This window comes from Oncorhynchus gorbuscha, unplaced genomic scaffold (genome assembly GCF_021184085.1).
Source record: "Oncorhynchus gorbuscha isolate QuinsamMale2020 ecotype Even-year unplaced genomic scaffold, OgorEven_v1.0 Un_scaffold_2965, whole genome shotgun sequence".
Classification (NCBI taxonomy): Eukaryota; Metazoa; Chordata; class Actinopteri; order Salmoniformes; family Salmonidae; genus Oncorhynchus; species Oncorhynchus gorbuscha.
This window is the reverse complement of record NW_025747339.1, coordinates 1-22,020: the sequence shown is the minus strand read 5'-3', so window position 1 is coordinate 22,020 and position 22,020 is coordinate 1. Positions and strand designations below refer to the sequence as shown.

The following is a 22,020-nucleotide window of genomic DNA, read 5'->3' as shown; positions in this document are numbered from 1 at the left end:
TTCCTGTGGAGTTTTTCTGATGTCAGTGTTTCCTTTAGGAAGGCGGGTTTAACTGATCTGATTTGCTTAACAGTTTGCCACATAATTGAAGTAAGGAAGTAATGAGATAGAAGTCATATAGTCAAGCAGTATTTCTCACTCTTCAGTCCTCTCTTCATGACAGTAGACTTGTTTCGCTCAGTGGAGCCCTAGTTAGAGAAAGATATGATACCTGCAGTGATATTGATGATCCTGTTCTGGAGCACAGGTATGTTTCGAAATTGTAAGATATATTACAATTTGTGCGGCTAGTAAAATAACATTTAGCTAGAAGCAGACAGTAAAAATGTGTCTCAAAGCAGAACAATGATGTGATCACCTGTAAATGTACTTTACTGTAGTCGTACTGTCCATCTGGGGACAGGCACTAATATCAGTTAAGGTGTGATGGTCAGTCTTATTAGAACCAAGGTAAGACCCATATGCAGACAACAGGGTTCAGGCAAAGACAGGTCAAGGCAGGCAGGGGTCGAAAGTCCAGAGTAAGGGGGCAAAGGTACAGGACGGCAGGCATCCTCAGGGTAGGCAGAGATCTGTAATCCAGACGAGGGCAGAGGTACAGATCAGCAAGCAGGCTCAGGGTCAGGCAGGTGGGCTCAGAGTCAGGACAGGCAGAGTGGTCAGGCAGGTGGGCTTAGAGTCGGAACAGGCAGAGTGGTCAGGCAGGTGGGCTCAGAGTCAGGACAGGCAGAGTGGTCAGGCAGTCGAGCTCAGAGTCAGGACAGGCAGAGCGGTCAGGGCTGTACCCTGTTAGGGTGAAGAGGTTGAGGAGTCAAGGATCAGGGCTGTACAGTAAGTCTCCTATGTGGAGGTGATGAAGAGAGTTGAAGGGAAAAGAGGCCACAGTTCTGAAGAAGAGATGGAGGTGGATGAACCACAACCAGTTGTAAATGTTGTACGTCAATCAAGTGATCTGGAAACACATTGTGGAAAAGGTGGTTTTTGTAGCATTTACAGCCACAGTTATTAATTGTCAATCATTTTTTTTAAACTTTAGATCTCTGTTCTAGAGTTTTCCCTTTTAACACCATCACTGTTCTAGAGTTTTCCCTGTTAACACCATCACTGTTCTAGAGTTTTCCCTGTTAACACCATCACTGTTCTAGAGTTTTCCCTGTTAACACCATCACTGTTCTAGAGTTTTCCCTGTTAACACCATCACTGTTCTAGAGTTTTCCCTGTTAACACCATCACTGTTCTAGAGTTTTCCCTGTTAACACCATCACTGTTCTAGAGTTTTCCCTGTTAACACCATCACTGTTCTAGAGTTTTCCCTGTTAACACCATCACTGTTCTAGAGTTTTCCCTGTTTAACACCATCACTGTTCTAGAGTTTTCCCTGTTAACACCATCACTGTTCTAGAGTTTTCCCTGTTAACACCATCACTGTTCTAGAGTTTTCCCTGTTAACACCATCACTGTTCTAGAGTTTTCCCTGTTAACACCATCACTGTTCTAGAGTTTTCCCTGTTAACACCATCACTGTTCTAGAGTTTTCCCTGTTAACACCATCACTGTTCTAGAGTTTTCCCTGTTAACACCATCACTGTTCTAGAGTTTTCCCTGTTAACACCATCACTGTTCTAGAGTTTTCCCTGTTAACACCATCACTGTTCTAGAGTTTTCCCTGTTAACACCATCACTGTTCTAGAGTTTTCCCTGTTAACACCATCACTGTTCTAGAGTTTTCCCTGTTAACACCATCACTGTTCTAGAGTTTTCCCTGTTAACACCATCACTGTTCTAGAGTTTTCCCTGTTAACACCATCACTGTTCTAGAGTTTTCCCTGTTAACACCATCACTGTTCTAGAGTTTTCCCTGTTAACACCATCACTGTTCTAGAGTTTTCCCTGTTAACACCATCACTGTTCTAGAGTTTTCCCTGTTAACACCATCACTGTTCTAGAGTTTTCCCTGTTAACACCATCACTGTTCTAGAGTTTTCCCTGTTAACACCATCACTGTTCTAGAGTTTTCCCTGTTAACACCATCACTGTTCTAGAGTTTTCCCTGTTAACACCATCACTGTTCTAGAGTTTTCCCTGTTAACACCATCACTGTTCTAGAGTTTTCCCTGTTAACACCATCACTGTTCTAGAGTTTTCCCTGTTAACACCATCACTGTTCTAGAGTTTTCCCTGTTAACACCATCACTGTTCTAGAGTTTTCCCTGTTAACACCATCACTGTTCTAGAGTTTTCCCTGTTAACACCATCACTGTTCTAGAGTTTTCCCTGTTAACACCATCACTGTTCTAGAGTTTTCCCTGTTAACACCATCAACATGTCCCTTTACTCTGGTAGATCTACATTACTTTACTCTGGTAGATCTACATTACTCTACTCTGGTAGATCTACATTACTTTACATTACTTTACTCTGGTAGATCTACATTACTTTACTCTGGTAGATCTACATTACTTTACTCTGGTAGATCTACATTACTTTACTCTGGTAGATCTACATTACTTTACATTACTTTACTCTGGTAGATCTACATTACTTTACTCTGGTAGATCTACATTACTTTACTCTGGTAGATCTACATTACTTTACATTACTTTACTCTGGTAGATCTACATTACTTTACTCTGGTAGATCTACATTACTTTACATTACTTTACTCTGGTAGATCTACATTACTTTACTCTGATAGATCTACATTACTTTACTCTGGTAGATCTACATTACTTTACATTACTTTACTCTGGTAGATCTACATTACTTTACATTACTTTACTCTGGTAGATCTACATTACTTTACTCTGATAGATCTACATTACTTTACTCTGGTAGATCTACATTACTTTACATTACTTTACTCTGGTAGATCTACATTACTTTACATTACTTTACTCTGGTAGATCTACATTACTTTACATTACTTTACTCTGGTAAATGTGATCAATGGAATATTATCCACTTTCACTGCAACAAACCGAAACTAAACCAACTATGTAAGAGATGTTGCAGACAGAACGCATCGGAGTAGGATTCTATTGCATTGACACGACTCATCCTGTACTCACACAGACCGGTGCGGCAGAACCAATCAGAGCTGCAGGAGGACTACATGCAAATAGAGCATTGCCATATGTGGACCTGTTCCAGTTACTTTGAACTAGACTGTGTTTACAGCTGTAGGAGTAGGATTCTATTGCATTTAGAAGTGGATAAACAGGTTCATGTCAAGCCCTGCATGTTTCTTTCAAAAGTCTCATAGAATGTAGGTCTACGTTGAACACCACACATTGGCTGCTACTGTAGACTGAATGACAGAACAGCTGTTTACATGTTAAAATGTTATAGGATTTAGGTCTACGTTGAACACCACACATTGGCTGCTACTGTAGACTGAATGACAGAACAGCTGTTTACATGCTAAAATGTTATAGGATTTAGGTCTACGTTGAACACCACACATTGGCTGGCTGCTACTGTAGACTGAATGACAGAACAGCTGTTTACATGCTAAAATGTTATAGGATTTAGGTCTACGTTGAACAACACACATTGGCTGCTACTGTAGACTGAATGACAGAACAGCTGTTTACATGCTAAAATGTTATAGGATTTAGGTCTACGTTGAACACCACACATTGGCTGCTACTGTAGACTGAATGACAGAACAGCTGTTTACATGCTAAAATGTTATAGGATTTAGGTCTACGTTGAACACCACACATTGGCTGCTACTGTAGACTGAATGACAGAACAGCTGTTTACATGCTAAAATGTTATAGGATTTAGGTCTACGTTGAACACCACACATTGGCTGCTACTGTAGACTGAATGACAGAACAGCTGTTTACATGTTAAAATGTTATGGGATGTATTTTCTCCATAGTTTTCGATGGTAGGTCACTCTGGTAGATCTACATTATGATCAAATAGCCACGGTAGCCCACTTGTCCACTGTTAACTGTAAGTTAAAGGGGGTACAGCCTCAGTGTTCACAGTAAACACACACTGTTAGAACTGTAAGTTAAAGGGGGTACAGCCTCTGTGTTCACAGTAAACACACACTGTTAGAACTGTAAGTTAAAGGGGGTACAGCCTCTGTGTTCACAGTAAACACACACTGTTAGAACTGTAAGTTAAAGGGGGTACAGCCTCTGTGTTCACAGTAAACACACACTGTTAGAACTGTAAGTTAAAGGGGGTACAGCCTCTGTGATCACAGTAAACACACACTGTTAGAACTGTAAGTTAAAGGGGGTACAGCCTCTGTGTTCACAGTAAACACACACTGTTAGAACTGTAAGTTAAAGGGGTACAGCCTCTGTGTTCACAGTAAACACACACTGTTAGAACTGTAAGTTAAAGGGGGTACAGCCTCTGTGTTCACAGTAAACACACACTGTTAGAACTGTAAGTTAAAGGGGGTACAGCCTCTGTGTTCACAGTAAACACACACTGGAAGACATGAAATCTGCTCAGTGACGGAGAAAGTTAAAGCAGGACAATGATGTGATCACCTGTAAATGTTCACAGTAAACACACACTGGAAGACATGAAATCTGCTCAGTGACGGAGAAAGTTAAAGCAGGACAATGATGTGATCACCTGTAAATGTTCACAGTAAACACACACTGGAAGACATGAAATCTGCTCAGTGACGGAGAAAGTTAAAGCAGGACAATGATGTGATCACCTGTAAATGTTCACAGTAAACACACACTGGAAGACATGAAATCTGCTCAGTGACGGAGAAAGTTAAAGCAGGACAATGATGTGATCACCTGTAAATGTTCACAGTAAACACACACTGGAAGACATGAAATCTGCTCAGTGACGGAGAAAGTTAAAGCAGGACAATGATGTGATCACCTGTAAATGTTCACAGTAAACACACACTGGAAGACATGAAATCTGCTCAGTGACGGAGAAAGTTAAAGCAGGACAATGATGTGATCACCTGTAAATGTTCACAGTAAACACACACTGGAAGACATGAAATCTGCTCAGTGACGGAGAAAGTTAAAGCAGGACAATGATGTGATCACCTGTAAATGTTCACAGTAAACACACACTGGAAGACATGAAATCTGCTCAGTGACGGAGAAAGTTAAAGCAGGACAATGATGTGATCACCTGTAAATGTTCACAGTAAACACACACTGGAAGACATGAAATCTGCTCAGTGACGGAGAAAGTTAAAGCAGGACAATGATGTGATCACCTGTAAATGTTCACAGTAAACACACACTGGAAGACATGAAATCTGCTCAGTGACGGAGAAAGTTAAAGCAGGACAATGATGTGATCACCTGTAAATGTTCACAGTAAACACACACTGGAAGACATGAAATCTGCTCAGTGACGGAGAAAGTTAAAGCAGGACAATGATGTGATCACCTGTAAATGTTCACAGTAAACACACACTGGAAGACATGAAATCTGCTCAGTGACGGAGAAAGTTAAAGCAGGACAATGATGTGATCACCTGTAAATGTTCACAGTAAACACACACTGGAAGACATGAAATCTGCTCAGTGACGGAGAAAGTTAAAGCAGGACAATGATGTGATCACCTGTAAATGTTCACAGTAAACACACACTGGAAGACATGAAATCTGCTCAGTGACGGAGAAAGTTAAAGCAGGACAATGATGTGATCACCTGTAAATGTTCACAGTAAACACACACTGGAAGACATGAAATCTGCTCAGTGACGGAGAAAGTTAAAGCAGGACAATGATGTGATCACCTGTAAATGTTCACAGTAAACACACACTGGAAGACATGAAATCTGCTCAGTGACGGAGAAAGTTAAAGCAGGACAATGATGTGATCACCTGTAAATGTTCACAGTAAACACACACTGGAAGACATGAAATCTGCTCAGTGACGGAGAAAGTTAAAGCAGGACAATGATGTGATCACCTGTAAATGTTCACAGTAAACACACACTGGAAGACATGAAATCTGCTCAGTGACGGAGAAAGTTAAAGCAGGACAATGATGTGATCACCTGTAAATGTTCACAGTAAACACACACTGGAAGACATGAAATCTGCTCAGTGACGGAGAAAGTTAAAGCAGGACAATGATGTGATCACCTGTAAATGTTCACAGTAAACACACACTGGAAGACATGAAATCTGCTCAGTGACGGAGAAAGTTAGAGCAGGACACTGATGTGATCACCTGTAAATGTTCACAGTAAACACACACTGGAAGACATGAAATCTGCTCAGTGACGGAGAAAGTTAAAGCAGGACAATGATGTGATCACCTGTAAATGTTCACAGTAAACACACACTGGAAGACATGAAATCTGCTCAGTGACGGAGAAAGTTAAAGCAGGACAATGATGTGATCACCTGTAAATGTTCACAGTAAACACACACTGGAAGACATGAAATCTGCTCAGTGACGGAGAAAGTTAAAGCAGGACAATGATGTGATCACCTGTAAATGTTCACAGTAAACACACACTGGAAGACATGAAATCTGCTCAGTGATGGAGAAAGTTAGAGGGAACATTGATGATGATGTCATGCATTTGACTGTTGTATATTCAGTGTGTCAATGATTGATTGGATCTGTCTCTATGTAAACTAATGAGAGGATATATTATATATTATATTGGGGTTATGTTAGATCAGGGGGAACCTAGATGTCTGTGACAGCATCACAATTAGACCCAACCAAATCATGAGAAAAACAAAAAAATTACTTGACACATTGGAAAGAATTAACAACAAAAAAAACAGAGCAAACTAGAATGCTATTTAGCCCTAAACAGAGAGTACACAGTGGCAGAATACCTGGCCACTGTGACTGACCCAAAATTAAGGAAAGCTTTGACTATGTACAGACTCAGTGAGCATAGCCAGCAATATTTGTGACCTGTTGCAACAAGAAAAGGTCAACCAGTGAAGAACAAACACCATTGTAAATACAACCCATGTTTGTTTATTTATTTTCCCTTGTGGACTTTAACCATTTGCATATCGTTACAACACTGTATATATATATAATATGACATTTGATATGTCTTTATTCTTTGGGAACTTCTGTCAGTGTGATGTTTGCTGTTCATTTATATTGTTTAGTTCACTTTTGTATATTAACTAGTTAACTTGCTTTGGCAATGTTAATATGTTTCTCATGCCAAAAAAAACCTTAAATTGAATCTAATTGAGAGGAGCAGAGAGAGAGGAGGGGTGGGGAGGGCGAGAGATAAGGGGAGGAGAGGGAGGGAGATGTCAAAAGAGAGAGAGGAGGGGGTGGGGAGGGCGAGAGATAAGGGGAGGAGAGGGAGGGAGATGTCAAAAGAGAGAGAGGAGGGGGTGGGGAGGGCGAGAGATAAGGGGAGGAGAGGGAGATGTCAAAAGAGAGAGAGGGAGGGGGTGGGGAGGGCGAGAGATAAGGGGAGGAGAGGGAGGGAGATGTCAAAAGAGAGAGAGGAGGGGGGGTGGGGAGGGCGAGAGATAGGAGGAGAGGGAGATGTCAAAAGAGAGAGAGAGAGGGGGTGGGGAGGGCGAGAGATAAGGGGAGGAGAGGGAGGGAAATGTCAAAAGAGAGAGATGAGGGGGTGGGGAGGGCGAGAGATAAGGGGAGGAGAGGGAGGGAGATGTCAAAAGAGAGAGAAGAGGGGGTGGGGAGGGCGAGAGATAAGGGGAGGAGAGGGAGGGAGATGTCAAAAGAGAGAGAGGAGGGGGTGGGGAGGGCGAGAGATAAGGGGAGGAGAGGGAGGGAGATGTCAAAAGAGAGAGAGGAGGGGGTGGGGAGGGCGAGAGATAAGGGGAGGAGAGGGAGGGAGATGTCAAAAGAGAGAGAGGAGGGGGTGGGGAGGGCGAGAGATAAGGGGAGGAGAGGGAGGGAGATGTCAAAAGAGAGAGAGAGGGGGGGGTGGGGAGGGCGAGAGATAAGGGGAGGAGAGGGAGGGAGATGTCAAAAGAGAGAGAGAGGAGGGGGTGGGGAGGGCGAGAGATAAGGGGAGGAGAGGGAGGGAGATGTCAAAAGAGAGAGAGAGGAGGGGGTGGGGAGGGCGAGAGATAAGGGGAGGAGAGGGAGGGAGATGTCAAAAGAGAGAGAGAGGAGGGGGGGGAGGGCGAGAGATAAGGGGAGGAGAGGGAGGGAGATGTCAAAAGAGAGAGAGAGGAGGGGGTGGGGAGGGCGAGAGATAAGGGGAGGAGAGGGAGGGAGATGTCAAAAGAGAGAGAGAGGAGGGGGTGGGGAGGGCGAGAGATAAGGGGAGGAGAGGGAGGGAGATGTCAAAAGAGAGAGGAGGGGGTGGGGAGGGCGAGAGATAAGGGGAGGAGAGGGAGGGAGATGTCAAAAGAGAGAGAGAGGAGGGGGTGGGGAGGGCGAGAGATAAGGGGAGGAGAGGGAGGGAGATGTCAAAAGAGAGAGAGGAGGGGGTGGGGAGGGCAAGAGATAAGGGGAGGAGAGGGAGGGAGATGTCGAAAGAGAGAGAGAGGGGAGGGGGGGGGGAGGGCGAGAGATAAGGGGAGGAGAGGGAGGGAGATGTCAAAAGAGAGAGAGAGGAGGGGGTGGGGAGGGCGAGAGATAAGGGGGGAGGAGAGGGAGGGAGATGTCAAAAGAGAGAGAGAGGAGGGGGTGGGGAGGGCGAGAGATAAGGGGAGGAGAGGGAGGGAGATGTCAAAAGAGAGAGGAGGGGGTGGGGAGGGCGAGAGATAAGGGGAGGAGAGGGAGGGAGATGTCAAAAGAGAGAGAGTGGAGGGGGGTGGGGAGGGCGAGAGATAAGAGGAGGAGAGGGAGGGAGATGTCAAAAGAGAGAGAGGAGGGGGTGGGGAGGGCGAGAGATCTGGGGAGGATAGGGAGGGAGATGTCAAAAGAGAGAGAGGAGGGGGTGGGGAGGGCGAGAGATAAGGGGAGGAGAGGGAGGGAGATGTTAAAAGAGAGAGAGGAGGGGGTGGGGAGGGCGAGAGATAAGGGGAGGAGAGGGAGGGAGATGTCAAAAGAGAGAGAGAGGAGGGGGGTGGGGAGGGCGAGAGATAAGGGGAGGAGAGGGAGGGAGATGTCAAAAGAGAGAGAGGGGGGGTGGGGGGAGGGCGAGAGATAAGGGGAGGAGAGGGAGGGAGATGTCAAAAGAGAGAGAGGAGGGGGTGGGGAGGGCGAGAGATAAGGGGAGGAGAGGGAGGGAGATGTCAAAAGAGAGAGAGAGGAGGGGGGGGAGGGCGAGAGATAAGGGGAGGAGAGGGAGGGAGATGTCAAAAGAGAGAGAGAGGAGGGGGTGGGGAGGGCGAGAGATAAGGGGAGGAGAGGGAGGGAGATGTCAAAAGAGAGAGAGAGGAGGGGGTGGGGAGGGCGAGAGATAAGGGGAGGAGAGGGAGGGAGATGTCAAAAGAGAGAGAGGAGGGGGTGGGGAGGGCGAGAGATAAGGGGAGGAGAGGGAGGGAGATGTCAAAAGAGAGAGAGGGGGGTGGGGAGGGGTGGGGAGGGCGAGAGATAAGGGGAGGAGAGGGAGGGAGATGTCAAAAGAGAGAGAGAGGAGGGGGTGGGGAGGGCGAGAGATAAGGGGAGGAGAGGGAGGGAGATGTCAAAAGAGAGAGAGGAGGGGGTGGGGAGGGCGAGAGATAAGGGGAGGAGTCAACTGAATATCTTTTGACTACAGACTTCTCACCAGTTATGTCATCATAACCAGTAGTGATGTCATCATAACCAGTAGTGATGTCATCATAACCAGTCGTGATGTCATCATAACCAGTAACCTCTTCCACTATTGGCTCAGCTCAGCTTGACCCCTGACCTATGGAACTGAACAATTGAGAAAACAGAAACATAAGAAAGCAAATGTATTAAATTATATATAAACTCCTTTGCAGAGAGATGTTCATCTTTCCACATTGTGACTGTTGTGGTGAGGTCTTGTTGAGAAATGTCACACCATTTCTCAGTGCTCAATGTCTCAACACTGTTTCTCAAGAGAAGCACAACCATTTGTCCTGCTCGTCTCTCACAGCTTAGTTCAGTCTAAATAACAGGATATGGAGAAACAGCATTTGGCTGTGAGTCCAGAACCATGAGTCAGTCATGTAGACAAATGGGAAGTGTTCTAGCAGAGGGAGCAAATCTCATCAGAACATCATGCGACTTTAGTTAAATACGTAGATAAACATATTTTTTTTTAAACCTTTATTTAAGGCAAGTCAGTTAAGAACAAATTCTTATTTTCAATGACGGCCTAGGAACAGTGGGTTAACTGGTTTACCTGCCTGTTCAGGGGCAGAACGACAGATTTGTACCTTGTCAGCTCAGGGGTTAGAACTTGCAACCTTCCAGTTACTAGTCCAACACTCTAACCACTAGGCTACGCTGCCGCCCCACATAACAGATAAACATAAACATAATTTTGCCACCATAGACCCTCTCAGCCACCAGGCTCCACTAGGCCCCTCTCAGCCACCTGGCTCCACTAGGGCCCTCTCAGCCACCAGGCTCCATTAGGGCCCTCTCAGCCACCAAGCTCCACTAGGGCCCTCTCAGCCACCAGGCTCCATTAGGGCCCTCTCAGCCACCAGGCTCCATTAGGGCCCTCTCAGCCAACTGTCTCCATTAGGGCCCTCTCAGCCAACTGTCTCCATTAGGGCCCTCTCAGCCAGCTGTCTCCACTAGGGCCCTCTCAGCCACCAGGTTCCATTAGGGCCCTCTCAGCCACCAGGCTCCATTAGGGCCCTCTCAGCCAACTGTCTCCATTAGGGCCCTCTCAGCCAGCTGTCTCCATAGGGCCCTCTCAGCCAGCTGTCTCCATTAGGGCCCTCTCAGCCAGCCTGCTCTACGTGGGCCCTCTCAGCCAGCCAGCTCTACGTGGGCCCTGTCAGCCAGCCTGCTCTACGTGGGCCTTCTCAGCCAGCTGGCAAACACATTATCTGCATCTAGGCGGAAATACACCCTCTGCGTGTGTACTCTGCAGTGATGCCAACAGCACCGGGTCCAAAGACAAGGCCTGTTGGTTTGGCTGTGCCACAGACCAAAGAACTTGGCGTATGGTATTGAGTTTAACACCCAATCTTACCAGAATGTCCACTCCCACATAGACTGTACGGGGAGGTCCGCGACAAACAGTAGGTAGTGAGATACTTCCTTGGTTCCAATGCGGATTGATAACGCACCCCCCTATAGCGGTGAGTGTCATCTGGGGAGTCGTTCCCAGTGGAAATTTAAACGTTTTTACCACAAGAGTAAGCGGCAGGTAGCCGTTTTCGAAATTGCGTTGATGATTTCCAAACTGATTGCAGATTTTTCTGACCAGGTTTCCAGTCTGGCAACTTCAACCATAGTGCCGTTTAGGCACACGCCCCCGATCAGAGGAGATCGGTAAGTGTCGGCTGGTGAATCACCCAAAGCCACACAGGAAAATCTCATGTTCGGTTAAGTTCCGAGGTGAACTCACCTTGTCATTTGCCACCAATGGCGGACTCATGGCCAAGTTCACCGGGTTTGCGACAGATGCTGACGTCGGACCCACGTCGTTGCGCAATGTATGGCGTTGTATGGCAGAGAGTCTTGGAAGAATGAGGTGAAGTCAACAGAGTTGGCAGAGGTATTTGTGACAAGATTTGGTTGGTTTTCCATAAGTGGTACCAAACGGTCAATTAAATCCCAATAAGCATCCGTTCGATGTCGATGCTAGTCACGTACACAGGGTGGATCACTGACACGCTTTCGAAGTTGAGTTTAAGTAGGAGACGCTTGGTTAGGGGCCAGGTCGCTTGGGTGAAACCTCGAAGCTTTGTGTCGCAACGTTTCATTTTCAACCAACGTTTTGTTGGGTCCACTGCCAATTTTAGTTCATCAAGGTTTCGGATATGAGGGAAATTGTCGAACCTGAATCTATTAGAGTGTGACAGGCCTCACAGTCCTCCAGTACTGTTCTAAGGTATGGCCTGTTCGAGTTGGTTTTTCTCGTCACATCCCCAACAAAATGGAGTGGGTTGGGAGTACCGAGAGGTTTGTAATCTGTGTCGATTTCCAAGACAGATAAGTCACCTACGTGACCCAGTGGGTCCTCTATCGGAATGGGAGAGGAATCAAATCAAAATCAAATCAAATCAAATTTTATTTGTCACATACACATGGTTAGCAGATGTTAATGCGAGTGTAGCGAAATGCTTGTGCTTCTAGTTCCGACAATGCAGTAATAACCAACAAGTAAACATTATATTAGGTAGCATTGTTTAAAGTGGCTAGTAATATATTTTACATAATTTCCCATCAATTCCCATTATTAAAGTGGCTGGAGTTGAGTCAGTGTGTTGGCAGCAGCCACTCAATGTTAGTGGTGGCTGTTTAACAGTCTGATGGCCTTGAGATAGAAGCTGTTTTTCAGTCTCTCAGTCCCAGCTTTGATGCACCTGTACTGACCTCGCCTTCTGGATGATAGCGGGGTGAACAGGCAGTGGCTCGGGTGGTTGTTGTCCTTGATGATCTTTATGGCCTTCCTGTGACATCGGGTGGTATAGGTGTCCTGGAGGGCAGGTAGTTTACCCCCGGTGATGCGTTGTGCAGACCTCACTACCCTCTGGACAGCCTTACGGTTGTGGGCGGAGCAGTTGCCGTACCTCGATTGTGCATCTGTAGATGTTTGTGAGTGCTTTTGGTGACAAGCCGAATTTCTTCAGCCTCCTGAGATTGAAGAGGCGCTGCTGCGCCTTCTTCACAATGCTGTCTGTGTGGGTGGACCAATTCAGTTTGTCTGTGATGTGTACGCCAAGGAATTTAAAACTTACTACCCTCTCCACTACTGTTCCATCGATGTGAATAGGGGGGTGTTCCCTCTGCTATTTCCTGAAGTCCACAATCATCTCCTTAGTTTTGTTGACGTTGAGTGTGAGGTTATTTTCCTGACACCACACTCCGAGGGCCCTCACCTCCTCCCTGTAGGCCGTCTCGTCGTTGTTGGTAATCAAGTCTACCACTGTTACCCTTGTTACCCTTGTGTCCTGACCCTTTGTGAGGGTTAGGTATCGAGCTTGTTTGATAGTGGTAGCCAACGAGCTGTCGTGTTTGATAGTGTTAGCCAACGAGCTGTCGTGTTTGATAGTGGTAGCCAACGAGCTGTCGTGTTTTTGATAGTGTTAGCCAACGAGCTGTCGTGTTTGATAGTGTTAGCCAACGAGCTGTCGTGTTTGATAGTGGTAGCCAACGAGCTGTCGTGTTTGATAGTGGTAGCCAACGAGCTGTCGTGTTTGATAGTGGTAGCCAACGAGCTGTCGTGTTTGATAGTGTTAGCCAACGAGCTGTCGTGTTTGATAGTGTTAGCCAACGAGCTGTCGTGTTTGATAGTGGTAGCCAACGAGCTGTCGTGTTTGATAGTGGTAGCCAACGAGCTGTCGTGTTTGATAGTGTTAGCCAACGAGCTGTCGTGTTTGATAGTGGTAGCCAACGAGCTGTCGTGTTTGATAGTGTTAGCCAACGAGCTGTCGTGTTTGATAGTGTTAGCCAACGAGCTGTCGTGTTTGATAGTGTTAGCCAACGAGCTGTCGTGTTTGATAGTGGTAGCCAACGAGCTGTCGTGTTTGATAGTGTTAGCCAACGAGCTGTCGTGTTTGATAGTGTTAGCCAACGAGCTGTCGTGTTTGCGAGTCGCAGAACCACTGAATTCTATTTTCAAACCCGTGGCCAGTTTAGCGTAGTGGTTTTGTACATGTTGCTCTTGTAGGCGGATGAACCTTGTCACGTGTCTGTTGGACGTTCGCTTCAATAGGTAGAGCCTGTCGGCATTCGTAATATTTGGGTGGCCATCCAAGGCATCCTCTGTCTGCTAGGAATGTCTCAGTGTTGTTTGGCTTTCCTGGAAAGTGGTCAAAGAGGCGGAAGTTTTTGACGATTTTGTCAAGGCGATCCCCGCCGAGTGCGCAGGGAGCATCTGCAACCTCCTATGGGAAATTGTGGGTCGAAAGGTCAAGAGGAAAAGTCAAACTGCGGTTGTGTTGGCGAGGAAGTCCCATGTCACTGTGGACCGACTGGCCAAGAGATAGAGGCTGAAATCTCCTGTCAACCAAGCAACCTAGCTCAGAGAACGAAGGAATGCATCCTTGTTCTCTGAGCTAGGTGACTTGGTTTGGTTGTCTCGCGATAGCGTGTGATTGTTCTGGAGTCCCTCCAGATGATACCTAAGGGTGGTGTTCTGCTGCATCGCAGAGTCCACCTGGGAGTTGAGGGTGTTTATTTTAGACACGTAGGTGGCACACTTGCTCCACTCGGCCTCGTACTTATCTGTCATGGTTTGCCGGGAGTGGTCTCCAGTGTGGAGTGAGAAATCCAGTGATGAGATGTCCTCCTTTTGTTTATAGGTCACATTTTCCAACTTTCTCACCTGGTCTTTCTCATCCATCATTAAATCAGCGACTTCAATGTGTTCTGCTGTTTTTTCATCCAACTTGGTCATTGTGTTCATTAGCTGATCGTCTTTGGTCTGCAGCTTTTGGAATAGAAGGTTATTGTTTGAGTGGTTTCATTCACAACCATTTGCAGGGAATGAAGTTGCTCGCCCCGGTTTCTAGCTAGCTCGTAAGATTCATCTAGTTTTGCGTGGACTTCATCGTATTTCGTTTTGGCTAACACGAGTTGTTCCTTTAGAATTCGGACTTCGTCAAGAGTTTATTTGTGTTCTTCGTTTTAAGTGTTAGCCAGACCTACCAATTTATCTATTCTCACACACAGTTCCTCGGCTAGAAGTACCTTATCTTTTTTGGCTTACGATGCCAACTCCCTGGTTCTCTCCCCCTATGCCTTGAACTACCCAGTTTCCTGCTGGTGCCTCTGCTGGGCACTGAGGTGCTGGTGCACTGTCCATCTCTGCTGGTGGGCATAGTTGAGGGCTAAACTGGAGAGAACCTTCACAAGGCCTCCGTCTGATGGTTTATTTTGGAGAGCGTCTGTCGCAATGTCTGCATTTTTCTCACTTATGGCATCGAAATCTAACATTTCTAGCCCCTCGGCATAGTAAGGATTTGCATCGTTGCTGAGGTCAGCGATCAATCTTTCCGTGGGTGAAGGTCCACTGATTGGAGGGGAAATGAGTGGAAACCCATCTGATGGGTTGCTCATTGTTATGATGATCAGTTATTTCAATTTTCGTAACGTTTGGATTTTTGATTTGGAGGTTGCAAACACGATTTAATTCAGTTTGTAATTGTCAATGAATCATCAAGACTGGGTCAGTAACGTGAGTTGGTTATTACTGAACTCGCCAAAGCAGATTTCATTGATTCAATTGATTTTAATGATAAATCGAACCTGTATCGGCTATTTGGGAATTTTAATTTTAATTCACCCGAAATAGTTGCTATCTCTAAGTTAACGTGGAAAAGTTTAACGATGTCTCAATGATTAGAACACATTACTTTGTGCATTATCCCAATAAACAACCTGGAAAGGTAGTATAGCCATATAATTGATGTCGTAAATTGAATGAGACAATGATATCCAATCAGTTGAGACTGGTTAGATATCATACTGCGTAACCTGAATTATTGAACAAAAATAACTGCCGATTCTTCACCAGAGGTTACTGACAGCGCAAGCTGAGATCTGGCAGGATTCCCGCTCGACGTGGGAATTCACTGTCTACAAAGGGAATAACAAAAATGGATGCTCCCCTTTGTTTAGTATCTGGTGCTTAGCTTTCCTTTCACAGGATTTTCACTTTTCCACACAAGGGAAGTTCCCTCCAACATGGGAACAGGTTTACTAGGTGATGTCTCACGTTCAACCCTTAAACTCTTCACTTTACCAAACGCGAGAGGTAGAGAGATAATGACTTCGCTTCGGTCAAACGAATACATCTACTCAAGTTTCCGTAATGGCTGGCTCATATGTCCTCTGCTCTAGGAATTGCTTATGACCCAGTCAGATCGCTCCTGAAAGCGATTGACAGAAACATCACTAAATTGTGCCCAACTAGTATTATTCTCAGAATGACTGCATCGGCTGGTACATATGCCCTGGCTCGTAGCATTCAGTAGACCCCCCCTACACACTGGCTTTCGTCAGATATACCACAGGGGTGGTTCTCTTCCGACCAGTATCTGGGTGAAATGGAACGTCACACACACACGCTCTTCTCCCACACTAGTCCTGCCTATAGCTATTAATGGTATATACTGTATGTATCTTGCTACACAATTGGTATGGAATTAACTCAACAGTGCAGCCTAGTCCTAGCTTAGATTCCTCACACGGGGCGCCAATATGGTATGGAATTAACCCAACAGTACATCCTAGTCCTAGCTTAGATTCCTCACACGGGGCGCCAATATGGTATGGAATTAACCCAAAAGTGCATCCTAGTCCTAGCTTAGATTCCTCACACGGGGCGCCAATATGGTATGGAATTAACCCAACAGTACATCCTAGTCCTAGCTTGGATTCCTCACACGGGGCGCCAATATGGTATGGAATTAACCCAAAAGTGCATCCTAGTCCTAGCTTAGATTCCTTACACGGGGCGCCAATGTGGTATGGAATTAACCCAACAGTGCATCCTAGTCCTAGCTTAGATTCCTCACACGGGGCGCCAATATGGTATGGAATTAACCCAACAGTACATCCTAGTCCTAGCTTAGATTCCTCACACGGGGCGCCAATATGGTATGGAATTAACCCACCGTGCATCCTAGTCCTAGTTTAGATTCCTCACACGGGGCGCCAATATGTCGCGACGTTGTATCGGTTAATGTGGCGACTGCTGCTCATCGAAAGATTAACAGTTTATAATTGTGTGATTAAATGAATCAGGAAATGATTAACTGATTCACCTGGGGCACCATGCAAAAATAGGTTTTTATTGAATTTCTATTTCCCAAATGAACTCAAAGAATATCAGAATATCGATTTTACAACAGTTGGTAATTAATCCATTTCCTCTACAGTCTCATTCTGAACGTCGCATAATGCGGGAATCTGCACAAACCCGAGTCTCACCAATGAGTCTGTACCAATTTTAGTTGATTATTTATTTACAAGCAAGCTAAAATTATAATAAAACATGCACATACACAATAACACAGTCTAGGCTATTGATTAGAACTTAATATAACGGGCCAACACCCTATGACGTGTTTCAAAGAGAGAGAAAAAGAGAAAGTACTCAAGAGAAATATACATTTGGGTGCATTTGTCAGCTATGCTTATTTTAACCCTAACCTTGCCCCGAACTGCCACTCTTATGGGTCAGAATATAATGATGTAATTTGGTTTGAAGGTGTCTGATGGGGTTTCGGCTTCTCGGATGGAGCACTTCTCTGGTACAACTCTCTGGTTGTCCTCACGATGTCAGTGTCCTTTTGGCTTAGTGGTCTGATTCCTCGCCCGTGTTCTGAAAGGGGTCTTCTGAGGACAGCCAGCCCTGTAGCTCAGGGCTCACAGCGTAGGAATCAAATCAGTGTAGATACAAGATTCACTGGAGAGTGGAGACCGGGTGGCTTGAATTCAACCTCTTAGACGTAGCTTCTGATCCGTAGCATGGGTAGAAAAGGGTTCCTTTGTCTTCAACTTCATGTTGCATTTTGTTGACTACTCAGACCTTGGCTGCAGCTTGGGTTACTTAGTCTGATATGTTAATTCTTAACTCACAGGTCTTATACCCTCGTGTCGGAAGTGGGCGTCTTCCGCCTTTAGGGCAATTCTCTGGGCGTACCAAGTTACGAGGCAAGGTCTAGATTTTACTCAAATCCAATTTTAGACAACTAACTTCACATTTCATCTTTACCAAAACAATCTCTTTGATTTGGACATTTTCCACCCAACGTACAATGTATAAACATCAAGCATATACTAGCACAACTCTTAAAGTGACACTGTTTTCGTTATAACGTCTTCCTTTAACTTTTCCCATTTATTGCATGTTAATGTTCTTCATAGTTCTCCTTAGTGAGAGGACAAAGGAATGTGGTCTCCTACCTTAGATTTACAATGGGCGTGAGGTGTCATAAGGTGTCTTCCTATCCTTTGAGATCCCCTCTCCTTTGGTGGGAGTGAGATCTCTCTGCGGGATTGTGGTCATTGGTAACCTGAGCCGAGCAGGACAGTCATGACACTCACCAACTCCCAATCAGCCCCAATGAGTCCTGGCCGGAGAGCCCATGGAGACCTGGCATGTCCAGCAGTTGGAGCCATCACATCGTGATGTATACTCCGTCTGACCCCAGGCCTCCACGAGTCTCCCTCTGGTGGCTGACCTGCTGTACTCCACATTCCATAAATGTGTTAAACTGGTACCAGGGGACCTTCAGACGAGTCGAGTAAAGCTTGTGGGCGTCCTAGATCACAACAACCTGTCTGTGTTCCTGAGAGACTCACCTTTACATAGTGAGGTCATGTTAGTGTGTCGTCCAAACGGTTCTGACACTACAGACAGAAGTTGGCAGATAGACTGTATGACCTCAGACGATGCTTATGGGGTCGTAGAGCAAAACGGAGAACATCATCGTGTTCCTGAGTCTCATCTTTCCATACTTTACAGGCCAAACATTTTCGTGAGAAGGTCTGACAAACACAACTCTAGCTCTGTGACCTTCCACCTCAGATGAGAAATGGAGATATTGTTGGATGTGCTGGATTGAGATGTAATACATATCTCTATCTTAACCACTAGGCTATGCTGCTGCCCTACATTTGTGGGCAGTGGGCACATAGCCTGTCATCTCTCTGCCTGTTTCAATCCTTTCTCAATAGCAAGTGTTCTGCTGTGTATCGAGGTGTTCATAGGAAAGTGGTAGATTTGTAATTCTTCACAAGAGAAAGTTCTGGATCACTTTTCTTTGGGTGACCTCAGTCTTTGACAATTCAGCTACTTTGTTCACAGTCCTACAACTGTCACCTTATGTAACAGCTGATTTACTTAACTGGAGGCACATCTCAATATGTGGTCCAGGTGTCTTAGTGTTCCTATAGAAACCTGTGTCCAAACACAGCATTAAATAGCATCTAATCAGAATAGTGTACAGAGAAGTTATTACAGCTATTTAAATATAATGCGTTTTTTAGTGTTTATTCTGTGAAAAGTCACTGTTGCCTATTAGATCAATATCAGTGTGAACACATCTGATTGGACTAGATCCATGTTGCGGTGAGACACGTCTGATTGGACTAGATCCATGTTGAGGTGAGGCACATCTGATTGGACTAGATCCATGTTGAGGTGAGGCACATCTGATTGGACTAGATCCATGTTGAGGTGAGACACGTCTGATTGGACTAGATCCATGTTGAGGTGAGGCACGTCTGATTGGACTAGATCCATGTTGAGGTGAGGCACGTCTGATTGGACTAGATCCATGTTGAGGTGAGGCACATCTGATTGGACTAGATTCATGTTGAGGTGAGGCACATCTGATTGGACTAGATCCATGTTGAGGTGAGGCACGTCTGATTGGACTAGATCCATGTTGAGGTGAGGCACGTCTGATTGGACTAGATCCATGTTGAGGTGAGGCACATCTGATTGGACTAGATTCATGTTGAGGTGAGGCACATCTGATTGGACTAGATCCATGTTGAGGTGAGGCACATCTGATTGGACTAGACCATGTTGAGGTGAGGCCATTCCATGTCTTTATTGGTTTGTGTGAGAAGGCAGTTTGGGAGAAGGTGGTGGACCGTTTGAGGAGTCTACAGTTCCCCTGGTGGAGGTTCTTGGAACACTGATATTTAAGTCTGAGGTTGATGAAAACTAAACGTGGTGCTGCAATGTTGTGTGTTATCTTGAATAGCAGGCAGATGTTGGAGTACAGAATGAAATGGAGAGGAGAGGGGAGGGGAGGAGAGGAGAAGAGAGGGGGAGTAGAGGAGAGGAGAAGGGGAGGAGAAGAGAGGAGAGGAGGAGAATACCAGGCAGATGTTGGAGTACAGAATAAAATGGAGAGGAGAGGGGAGGGGAGGAGAGGAGAAGAGAGGGGGAGAAGAGGAGAGGAGAAGAGAGGAGGAGAGAGGAGAGGAGGAGAATACCAGGCAGATGTTGGAGTACAGAATGAAATGGAGAGGAGAGGGGAGGAGAGGAGAAGAGAGGGGGGTAAGAGGAGAGGAGAAGAGGAGAGGAGAGAGGAGAGGAGGAGAATACCAGGCAGATGTTGGAGTACAGAATGAAATGGAGAGGAGAGGAGAAGAGAGGAAAGGTGTAGGAGTACAGAATGAAATGGTGTAAACTGAACACATTGAACTTGTTGAATTCATTCTTAGAAAAAAGGGTTTCAAACAGTGTTCTTTGGCCGTCATAAAAGGAGAACCCTGTTCCATGTAGAACCCTCTGTAAAATGGAACTAAAAAAAGGTTCTACCTGGAGGGGTTCTACCTGGAACTAAAAAGGGTTCTTCAAAGGGTTCTCCTATGGGGACAGTGGAAGAATCCTTCTAGGTTCTAGATAGCCCCTTTATAAAGAGTGCAGGACTATATTGCTGTATTGGTTCTGTGGTTTTCTGTAAAACAAAGTGGCTCTTTGGTTCTGGTAAGTTAATTAAGATCATCAGAAATACTATGAAACATCCCCACTTTTAGAACCCATTAACAACCAGGAAAAGTAGCCTACTTTTATGCGTACTGAGGTATGTGTCATCTTCCCCATCACATCATGAAAGGTCATGTTGATGTTCATTTAAACTCTGTCTCTGTCTCTCTCTTCCTCTGACTCCTCCCTTTCTCCTTTGTTTCTCTCTGTCTTTTTCTCTCTCTTTCTCCTCTGTCTCTCTCTTTCTCCTCAGATCTCCAGGCTCAAAGCGTCAGTCCACCAGGTAGGTAGAGTATAAATCTACAGTGATTATAACAGTTCAATATTAGTCAACTTTATTATCCCACATGGAGATATTCATGTGTCCATACAAACCATTCTAAACCCCAATAACAAGTAGTGTTTTATGGAACTACTAATACTTGTCAACCACAAAGCATCACTGCTGTTAGAATAACAGAATCACTGTCATCATCTGTCCTCACCACTGTGTTTTCCTCTCTGCTGTTTACAGCTGAACTCTCAGTCAGACTGGTGGATGGGACCACTTCCTGTTCTGGGACAGTGGAAGTCTTCTACAGAGGAAAGTGGACAGGTCTATGTACTAGTGGGTTGTGGAGCATAATGAGAGAGACGTGGTTGTGGGACATGAGAGAGACCAAGGTTGTGTGTAGAGAGCTGAACTGTGGGAATCCTGTAGCTGAATCTAGAGGACCTCTGATTGAAGATGGAAGAAGAGGAGTCACACTATATAGGTGTAGTGGAGATGAGTCTTCTATTGGACAGTGTGACATCACAGGAGGACCTGGTGTCTGTGATGGTGGATATTATCATCATGTGACCTGTTCAGGTAAGAGACTGGTCACATTGAGAGATTTATTTATACATTATACAATATTACCATGTATCATGTTTTATGTGTTTTTATTTCATGTAAATAGAGGGAGAGATGTCAGATGTATTTAAACATTATATTTGTTTTTGTCATATTGGTTTATGGGAGATGTTCATGGGCAGATCATTGTAGTTCAGATGGTACTGAAGTGAAGCTGCCTGATGGATGTCCAGCTGTTTATTTTCTATAAAGTGAAGTGAACTTATTCCTGTCTCCTGCCTGCATTATTCCCAACCCGATCCTGAGTGACTAAGAACCCATTTCTACCTCTTACAGTATCAAACATAGCAAACTACTATCTTTTATGTAGCTGTACTGTTCAGTAGGATAATAGTAGACCAACACAAGCTGTACTGTTCAGTAGGATAATAGTAGACCAACACAAGCTGTACTGGTCAGTAGGATAATAGTAGACCAACCCAAGCTGTACTGTTCAGTAGGATAATAGTAGACCAACCCAAGCTGACTGTTAAGTAGGATAATAGTAGACCAACCCAAGCTGTACTGTTCAGTAGGATAATAGTAGACCAACCCAAGCTGTACTGTTCAGTAGGATAATAGTAGACCAACCCAAGCTGTACTGTTCAGTAAGATAATAGTAGACCAACCCAAGCTGTACTGTTCAGTGGGATAATAGTAGACCAACACAAGCTGTACTGTTCAG

At 45.3% G+C, this 22,020-nt stretch overlaps 1 long non-coding RNA gene across 1 annotated transcript; it reads left to right on the top strand.

Annotated features, from left to right (window-relative positions):
• The first annotated feature begins 112 nt into the window (after window positions 1-112).
• LOC124027099 lies at window positions 113-21,655 on the top strand. The gene is made up of 3 exons (XR_006837342.1): window positions 113-247; window positions 20,715-20,744; window positions 20,976-21,655. It is a non-coding gene; the product is annotated as an uncharacterized LOC124027099 (long non-coding RNA).
• Window positions 21,656-22,020: the final 365 nt, after the last annotated feature.